Here is an 11,211-nt window from a genome sequence, read left to right on the forward strand (position 1 = left end):
AAAAAAAAAAAAAAAAAAAAAAAAAAACCCTAGAATTCTCTCACATCAAGGATCAAAAATTCGAAGCGAGGAAACCAAAATTCACATACAATTGGAGATGATGATAGTGAAGAGAGACAATATACCTGGAAGGAGAAGGAGATCGGAGAAAGGATCGGTGAACGGCGACTCTCTCTCTCTCTCTCTTCCGCTAGTAAGAAAAAAACTCAGTCGTTGCAGCTACGAAGACGAGAAAGAAGAAACTGAGAGACGCTGGTTTGGAAATGTATGGGCTTGGTTACAAGATAATATGTGTTATCTTGAGCCCAATTTCGCTTATTGGGCTTTTAAGGCCTTTATATCCTCTGCTTATGTATACGAAATGTTTTTTGATCCTTGTTTAAAAAGCCTTCTCGTACCGGATATGATGATTATGGTCATTAGTTGAATCCATTAAACTACATTGTTTTTTTACGGCAAATCAAATATATTAATATCAAAAAATGTTTACCTAATACATAAGCATCTCAAAACAATCATTTACGTAAATATAGGAAATTATTATAATTTGTTATTTCTCCATTCACATACTTTTTATTGGCTATCAGCTTATAGCTGAAACTCCAAAATGTTTTTGACATTACTTTAAGTAGTAAATATGGATTCAAAGTTGTATGAGATGATTCTGCATCTTGTATCTTCTTTGAAATCAATATAGATGATGTTTTCGGCAAGGTCCCATTGGATTCTTTTGGAAGATTCTTTAGGCGGCCTCGTCTTATCCACAGAGCCGGCTCTAAGTTAATAAATGCCACAATTAAATTAAAATAAAAGGGCTGTTTTGTAACTGATAAGAATCGAACCCAAAAACTCATTACCACTAACTGAGACAAATACCACTAAACTAAACACATTTTTTTGAAAAAAAAGGCCGAAACTTCTACACGACATTAAAAAGGCCACAAGCTCATGCTTCATAGGCTTGGCCTTTGGGCCGCATGTACATCTCCAATACCACCAAAACAGATTTGAAAATATTTTCAAATGGACAAAGAATATAGAGAAACATCAAAACCCAAGTTGCCTCAACTGAGTCAATGTTGCAACATAAACTAGTCCATTGTACCTTCGAGAGGAAAAGACAACAAGTTTTAGTAATGAAGTTTGACCTGCATATTGTCTCGTCATCATATAATCCGAAGAGATCCCTTCCACCACTAATAAATGTTGACACCTTCGGGAGAGCACAATCACCATCTCCTAAACTCCTCCATAAGAATAAAGAACCACCATGAACGAGAGTTGTTGGCGTCTTCGGCAGTTGACCGTCTTCGTCGGAGATCCTCGCCGAGAAAAGTGCAACACGACTTTTTTATAAGCGAATTAATCGTATTTCCTTTCCGCCAGATTTGATGTTGGGTACTCCTGGATCCCAGATCTGTGTTTGAAATCCCTTACGCAATTCAGACATGAAACTACGGAAACCGCCTAGGTGAATCCCTGACGGAGAGGCGCCGACAAATCTCCGGTTCTCTTGCCGGATTATGGTCGGAAAATAACACTCTCGAAAAGAGAGAAGGATGATGAGGCATTGAATCACAAGCATCAACCAAGTAGCCATGAAAACCAACTTGCCGATGTTATTAAATCTAGATCTATATAAAAACTAAATTACAAAACTAGATAAGCAAGAAAAAGGGGTGACCGACGCCAGAGAAGCCGACGTCGGCCGGGAACGATGAAGACGAAGAGTTTGGTTGGGAACAGTGGCTTTGGGTAATCGCTTGGCGAGAGAGAAAAAACCATTTTGAAAATATTTCAGTTCTATCCGTTAAACTACGGGTGTGTATTCAAACTATGATTTTGGAGAATTTGATGGGATTTAGGAAATTTAGAATTTTGATAGATTTTAGGGAAGTTCAAATGATTTTTTGTAAAATTCTTTCAAATCCCACCTAAAACCATGAGATTTGGATTTCTGTATTTTTAACTAAACAAATCTTCTAGAATCCTCCAAAATCCTAAAAATTATTAAAATCCTAATCCACAAAACTGTTTTGAATAACAATGGATTTTAAAGTAGATTTTTAAATCATTAGTTCAATAGCAGTGGATTTTAAAGTAGATTTTTAAATCATCAGTTTAATAACAGTGGATTTTAATAGACTTTTTAAAATCCATGATTGAATAACATAGAATTTGTAAATTTTACCCAAATCACTTAAAATGTCAAGTTGAATACACTCCTCTACATAATTACAAAAATATATAAAAGATCGAAGTGTTGAACAAAAAAATATCTATATATATATATTTTTGAAAGTATATTTTGGGTTCTACCCTTTGTTTGTACTTATTTACAAAATTAATCCCTAAAATTTTTTCTAAAAATAACATTATTTCAGATTTTGTTTCCTAAATATTTTACATTCTATTTCAACTTAAAAAAAATACAGCAAAATAAATATGGAAACAGAAACTATGATATATTTAACCACATTTTCTATTGTGTTTTGAAAATATTCTATTTCTTAATCTTTTGAAAACAAAGAAAACAACAATTTGCCATTTTGTTTTCCAAAACCTGTGAGCTTTGATTCTTAACTAAGAAGAACTTTGATTCACATGTATTTAAATATTATAAATAATATATATAAACTAAATATAATTTTAAAATATTACGAATACGTAAAATAAAAAAAGTTTAAAATACTATATAATATAATTATATAGTAAATGAATTATAAAAAGGACATGTTGGAATTAATACAATATCATTCAATTTGTGCTAACACGGGTTAAATCCTCATTTTATTTTTTGTCAACACTATTAATATTATTTGACATATAAAATTAAGTTGATTTGACTAAGATTGTGTAAAATAATTAAATCATTAAGAAAAATGTGGCTTAATCATAGTGTATAAATGACTTATATATATTCAGATACCTTATTTTTTGTTATAATAATTAAAAATCAAAATATAATCTCAAATATTAAACAAAATAAACTAAATATAATAAACAAATAGTCATGAAATATATTACGGGTTACAAAATTAATATAAATATTTAGCCGCATAAACAGCCGAGAAATTTAGTTATTCTCTATTTGTAAAATATCTAATACTTAAATAACAAATACAATATAAAATATACATAATAATAAAAATTATATGCACGCGGTATACCGCAGGTTAAAATCTAGTATCAATCAATACAATAAAACTTGAACGCTTCTCACCAGAGCATGACACCTCAACGATTTAAAAAAACCTGGAACTGACACCTAATTTAAAACACCTAGCCAATCAAAATATAACGATTAATACATCTCAGAATTTTTGAACCAATGTTAATTATTCTTGGTTCCACGTCACCTTCTCTATACTCGTAAGCCTCTCCTCGACCGAATCAAAAAAGTCAAAAGTCTCGCTCTTCGTCTTCTTCACGCCATATAATTTTCTTCCTCAACCCATAGAGAGAGAGTAGCAGCTGATGTGTTCATTCAAGTTCTAACAGACACTCCGTGTATCACCACCAACATATCTTTCATAATTATCTTCTTAAGCTAGAGCATAATTGTAATGGATTTGCCACAGTTTTTACCCGAAGTAAAAATGCAATATATTTGGAGAGTTAGGCTCTCTCTCTCTCATCTCCTCTTTCTCCCTTCTTTGGATATCTCTCTTTGATTCTCCAATTTCAGTCAATTTTCTATCACAAAACCAAGAAGAAGTTTTTGAGACAGATAATTTGAGTAGAAACAATACCAAAGATTTTCACCCAACCCACAAACTCGATGAAGATGGATTTGGACCCGTCTTCAAGGTAACCTCAATTCTGACATGCCCGATCTTAAGGTTTCCTCTTTTAAGTGTATCTTTGACCATTTTGTTGTTTGTAAGTTCTTTGTGTGATGTTTGTATTATATTGATTCATTCTCATTTCCTAGATTTTTGTCTGATATATTTGTGTAGCGATTCTTAGTACAATAGCTTGATCCAGAGTATTGGATATGATGTGATTGGGTAGAACATTGCTATGGTATGTTACAGTTGAGGTTCTTTGAGGGTTTATGATTACGGTGTATGCAGATAGCCTCATCGCATATTAGAAGCAACCTCACTTTCTCAATCTAAAGTCAAATTAATAACAAACACACAAAACTCTCACAAATCTTTTCAAAAGCCTCTCGATGTTGGTTAGCGAAGTTTGTTTGTTTTTTTAGGACTCTTGCTTATTATTTTGAAGTGGATTATACTTATTTAGATGATGTAATTTTGTATTTGGATTTTTTTGTTATGTTTTTTTTGTAATTTCAGATAATTTGATGATGGTTGGACATTAATGGCTTTGGGTTTCTAAGCTCGCACCCAATCCCACCTTGAAGACCTTGATCAAAAATACACTTGATTCTATCTGCTATGACTTTAGTCACGAACCAAGCCGTAAGTGTTTATATTTAAACATACTAATTATAAATTACAAAGAAAGTTATTGACCAGTTTAGAGTTCGATTATGACATAGTTTTGTTCTTTTGTTTAGTGGTCTCTCGGAGTCTTAGTTATATGTAACTTATTGATCAATTTGATTGGTTTCTATCTCTAAATTTCAGTGCGTGAGCTTGATGTACCTGGAGAAATTTATGAAAGAAAGGCATACAATGGTGTGAATGTGTGTCAATATATCATATTTGTAGCAATATGATAGATAATATTCTTTAACATTAGATTGAAACAATATTTAAGTTCTTAAATTTTAATATTGTAGTACATTACGTCTCTGTCTGTTTTCTTCAGGCACACGTGGTTATGCTGGAAGCATCATGGAATATTAAGATTTTGTAGTATTTTTCTTTAATTATGTGCATGTCTTCGTGATACAACAATACTTATGATAAACTTAGCCTTTTAATTTGTTTGAACTCAGGTCCACAACAATGTTCTGTCTCCTCCAATAAATAACAACATTAGGGTGAGTTCTGATTTCTGATATCATCCAAGTTTTTTGTTTTAGGAAAAAAAATCTAGGTTATTTACTAGAACTCAAACTCTTTCATTGTTCACTCTTGAACTACTGACTCTTACCACCCTTACTTATTGAACAGGTGGAAGTTGGAATTGATGATATCGAGTTTGGCATATATCTACCAAAGCTTGTTTTCATTCATGGACAACTCTCTCTCGTTTTATCACGAGTCTCTTCAAAAAAAGGTTAGTGAATATGGAGTGAAGGAACAATCAAAGAAAAAGGCCAACAATGAAAAACATCACAGTTTGGTTTTAAAAAATAACTTTTAAAGAAAATTTGAACGAAGACTCTAACCAGTGTCGTGCTTAGAATAGTGGAGGCTTAGGGCGACATTTAAAAAAATGTAGCTTTTTTTTAAAAAAAATATTACAATAATGAATAAAAAAATTATTTATAGTGAAAACCAAAAAAATAAATATAGATTTTGCTAACCAAGATTAAAAAATCTCTATAGAATATAATATTCATCAAAAATGCTATTAAAAGACAAATTATATCATACTAAACTAAACATATAAGCTTAATCTTTTTATAAAAATGTGACCTATTTTTTTTTTTTGGTGGCTGTGGGCATTTGCATTTTTTGCCCAAGGGTAAGCACAATAATGACTCTAACTATTGAATCTCAAAATTAATTTATCGCTCCTATATATATATATTTGCTAAAATAACATGCAACCCAATTATTCACTTGAAAAACTGATCAACAACTAAACTTTAAAAATAATAATGGGGTGTAGCGCGGGTATTAACCTAGTATATATAAAAGATCGAAGTTTTTTTTTTACCTCAGATCATCAACTTTGTTGGACCGTCCTAACTTTTATTTTATACGTAAATTTGAAGAACAGTGCATACCCGTCAATTGGACACGAAACCAAACGTCGTACCTTAATGTATCAAACTAACCACACATGACTTCACAATATTAGAAAATATTAACTTATTTAGGACAAGACCTGTGTATAGCTAAAATTGCAAGTCACATTGGGAAAGAGTAGAACATAAATTGATCTAATTTATGTATACACGTACGTACGTGTCATAAATTGCAAGTCTATTATTCTTTCGTATAGATAACATGCAATGCAAATATATATTATTACTATAAAAGATACTAGCTTATTTGTCAGACTATGAATTGAATCGTTTGATCAATAAATATTATTTATTAAACTTCGAGTGATGATAAGTCACACACACGTGTCTACTATAAACGTAAGACTACGAACCAAAATGCTTACTTACTTTTTGGGGTATTGTCTACGGCAACTGCTAATCTCCGACAACTTCAGTATCCTTTGACGATGTCCGACTTCCAACACTACTTGTATATTGTTTTCATTGAAAATTCTTTAATATAATAAGTTTTAATTTGTTAAGAAGACTTTGCTAAACTTCGAACACTACTTGTATATTGTTTTTTCATTTAGCATATGCAGGATTCTGACTTGATGTAAACCATTGGATGAGTGGTTAGTTTTGTAAAATGTTAAAAGTTAGGATTTGCCAGTTTTCATTTTACAAACTTACCACTCATTCAATGGTTTACACCAAGTCAGAATCCTGCATATGCTAAATGTATTGCTATAGAAAGATGTTTTTTTTTTTTTCCTAAAGGCTATCGAAATGTTTTTGAATAAAATAAAATTCATCAAACACATTCTAATTATTTGAATTTCAACTTTAATTTTGGCGTAAATTAACTATTGGTCATATACGCGTGTACGTTCGCAGTTTGCACTTTGCACCCTATCATTTCACATTAGTTCCAAAGTCATTTTCACCAACCAATTAATCTAGGTTTTCCGACACTCCTTAGTTTTCGTGAAATTATACTAAATTATGATTTACTTTAGACAAATATATACTATTTAAGTAACCTTTTTTTCTTCTTCTTCAGCAGATGATTTGAATACCTGTCATAATATATACATTATCTGATTTCTCTAGGAGTATTTGTGTCGACATTAAAAATTCTATGATATATATACGAGAGTGGTCATACATTATCATATTAGTGCTTCATATATATATATATAATAATTATGAAAACCTCGATTTCTAGTTTATGCATCTACCAAAAATGTTTAAATCATCTCTCCATCACGTACAACTTAGTTTATTATGTACGCGTATTATGTATAAATATGTTTAAATTTTGATTATTTTTATACATGAAAATGAATCATGCATATCCTTGTAAGGTACTGTATACTGTATACAATATTGATTATCATAAGAAAGGTACAAACTTAATTTCTTATAAATTGTTGAAATTTCCACATCACACATACCATCTATTCTTATTTTGGTAACCACACACACACACACACACATATATATATATATATATAATTTTTATTTATCGATATTTAATATATATAATCATTCAGGTTATCAATTCCAAGTAAATGAAAGAACATGTGATGCATATAACTTATTAAAATTTTATACAATTTCCAAAATTATTAATCTTTTTTAGTTTCATTTAATTCATATATTTCTATATTAAGAATTATTTTAAACAACCTCTCAGGATTTAACATGTCATTCATTAACATTTTTTAGAAAAAGAAAAATTTTAAATTTATGGAAATAAAAGAACTAAACACAATATCCCACATCGGTTAGAAATTTTTTAGACAATGGTTCAAAACCATTATAAATAAGATTAATATGCTACCAACAACGAATGAGCAGGAAAGCTTGATTTATCAGGCATCCAAGTTCAAAAGTTTTATATTCGGTTTGATCTGGTTTTTTATTTAATCAAACTATAACTTTAAAAAGTTTCAAAAAATATATTATAATATTTAAACATTTTAAAAGTTTAAATATTATAAATATTGAAACTTTTAAAAGTTTCAATATTATATATTTCTTAGCTTTTAAAAAGGTTTTAAATATTATAAGTTTTAAATTTTAAAAGTTAAAAATATTATAAATATTGAAAAATTTTAAAAGGTTCAAATTTTATATTTCGAAACCTTTTAAAAGTTTAAAATATTCTAAATATTGATGCAAAACATAAATTATCATATTTATCTACATTTGTGCTTTTTATTTCTTATGAGCTGTAAAACATATTTTTGTGTATGACTTTATAGATGAGTTGATATTCTTTCATTAATTTTTTATTTTTGGGTCTAAGGAAGAAGGATTGACATCGCAAGACCTTAATTTGATGTTTGAGTCAAATTCTGAGGTTTAAAGAAAAAAGATTGACGACAAACACACATGTTTTATTAGCTATACATAGGCATGACCAGGGTTACGGTTGTCACGGTTAAGGTTTATTAACCATCGATTATGGTTAGAAATTTTTGTAACCTTAACCTGAACCGTTTAACAAACGGTTAAACGGTTACGTTTAAATATGGTTACGGTTCACGCGGTTACTGTTATATACGGTTACGGTTATTTGATAATATGATACGGTTGATATTATTTGATGATAGAATATAATTGATATTATTTATTTATAATTAATATGTTCTTATAGTGTACTCATATTTCTATATATCATATGATTCATATTAAATAATTAATTATTAGTATATTTTATTATGTTTTTAAAATATTATAAACCAAGTAAGGATTTTGGTTTGAGAAGTTTCTAAACGCGTGGATCTAAAACCAAATAAGTATATCGATAAAATTGTCAATAATTGTGTGCATGTGTTGACTATGCTGGTAATCATGAATTTCACAAATTTTATAAGAAAAGAAATGATTTTGTTCTGGGAGTTTGATGGATTAACAAGTTGTGTGGTAGTCTAAAAAAAGGTTTTTCAGTGGAAGAATGTGAAGAAGTTGATGAGGAAGAAGAAGAAAAAGAGTATAACGAAAAACCAAACGGTAAAAGTTACGATAACAATTAACACAAAATTTGACAATGAAAATGACAAGAAAGAATATGAAGAATAAGAAAACATTAAATAAAAAACACGAAAACATAGGTGGTAGCGATCAATTAAATATGAAAACGAGTTAAATTCATGATTATAAAATTGTTTCGTTTTTCTGGTGGTCAAAGAAAATGGTTTAGGATATGTGAGGTCATCAGTTTGATTTGCCTCGCCTGGACGTCAAGTTAAATTTATGATTTTTTTATCATATTTGATTTTATAACACAGCTGATTTTTATATTTTAAAAAATTGTGTATCTGAAATTTAATTTTTTTCTTTAGTACTAATTTTAATTTGTTTTAAGAGATAATATTTTATTATCGTAATCAATCATATATAATTTTTATCAAATATATCAAATAAACCCACGCGTAGCGTGGATTCAAAACCTAGTATTATTATATAAGATAACTAGATTAGGACCCGTGCTAGAGCACATGTTGAAATATCTTTTATTTATATTATACTTTTAGAATAAAATATAATATATTGATTATGCAATAAAAGTTTTTTTGATAAAAAATTATGCAATAAAATCATATGCTAAATATAATGGCTTGAAAAAAAAACCTATTTTGTAAGTTTTATATTGTTAATTTTGTAATTTTATGTATGAGAAATGATATGTTTGTTGTTTGTTTTTATTTTAATTTTTGAACATGTTTGGTGAAAGTTTTTTAATATGACACGTGCTTAGGTAATATTTTATTTTTAGTTTCGCAATAAGATCTCAGAAATCACGATTAAGTGTGATAAGTTGCCAAGATTTTATTTCTTTTTACGCCTAAGAATATATATTTATGTCTAACAGTATATATTTTGTAACAATATATGAAATACTTAAAATTTTATTTAGGAAATTATATAAATCATTGGAATATTATCTTTAAGAAGATTCTTTAGGATATTCTTAAGTATATTCATATAGTCCACAGATTGACCAATTAATCTATAATGTTTTTTTGTAATAAACATATACTTAATATACTTAATGTATAACCTATTTTGTAATCAATTTATAAAAATTATATAGTTTATCAAAAAAGGTTGTGTACTTCCGTTTTATTATATAGAGATGTTTGGATTATATGATTGATGACTTTCATAAGAAACAATATATGTCTTAAATTCAGTTTCCCATCTTTGAACTAAAGTCTTCGATAGTTTTCTTTGTAAAAAAAGTTTGCACTCTATTTCCAATTTTGAAATTAACTTCGAGACAAAGTAACGTTCATCGCTTCCAAATAGAATATTATAACTTATTTTGTCAGTTTCCTTTGTGTTTTATATATTCGAAGGCACAAGACTTTGACATCTCTACCAACAACCTCAAACCATTACTATTCAAAGGAAAGCATATTCAATGTAACTAAACATATTTCTTAAATTTCATTTTGTATATAGATGGTCCAAGATCGCTGCAAGATTACCAGGAAGAACAGACAACGAAATAAAAAAATCATTAGAAGCTCCTTAAGATGGAAATCGATCCTTTGACCCATCAACCTTTTAAAAAAGTATCTTCCGATAAAAATCTCGCCGTTAAATCTAAAACTTCATCGAAAGCCAGCAATGTAAAGAGAAGTGATGATAAAAGCTTAGAGATCTCTTCCGATAAAAGCCTAGTGTTGAATGGTACAAAGGTGTATGGTTTTCGCATTCTACACCAAAATACTCATTCCTCGTTTGGCTTGCAATTAAAAACCGTTTGTCAACTGGTGATAGAATGACAAGTTGGAACGTCGCGGTGGATCCATTGCGTTCTTTGTCATGCCCCGGAAGAGAGCCATAATCATCTGTTTTTTCAATGCCCTTATTCTGCAGGGATTTGGTCGGCTTTAGTTGGTAAACTCCTCTCTCAGCGATATTCCACAAACTGGGAAACTCTGCTTACTCTCCTCACAGAAAAGTCCATTGGCAACGAAGGCCTCTTTCTGCTTAGATACGCTTTTCAGCTCACAGTTTACTCTCTCTGGACAGAGCGCAACAATCGCTGCCATGGTGGAGCACCGACTCCTTCAGCACAACTGGTTCGAGAGCTGGATAAGGTAGTACGCAATCGTCTAACCTCTATCCGGGAACAAGGTGATACAAGATATGACAAATGCATGTTAGATTGGTTTGCATCAAGATAGGCTAGAAGTTTATACAATGTATTAATCTTTACTCTTTAAAACCATGCTGCACTCGATGTAAAAACGTATTTTTCGAATAAATTTTACATTTTACTTAAAAAAAAAAAAAAAAAAAAAAAAAAAAAAAAAAAAAAAAAAAAAAAAAAAAAA

At 29.6% G+C, this 11,211-nt stretch overlaps 1 protein-coding gene across 1 annotated transcript in view; it reads right to left on the reverse strand.

Moving 5' to 3' along the window:
• LOC104707527 overlaps positions 1–254 on the reverse strand; it is a 1,879-nt gene extending 1,625 nt beyond the window's left edge. Inside the window, exon 1 of the mRNA XM_010423900.2 lies at positions 126–254. The gene's annotated coding sequence lies outside the window, so the exon portion shown is untranslated. The remainder of the gene's footprint in view (positions 1–125) is intronic.

The sequence above is a fragment of the Camelina sativa genome, chromosome 8, assembly GCF_000633955.1.
Source record: "Camelina sativa cultivar DH55 chromosome 8, Cs, whole genome shotgun sequence".
NCBI lineage: Eukaryota > Viridiplantae > Streptophyta > Magnoliopsida > Brassicales > Brassicaceae > Camelina > Camelina sativa.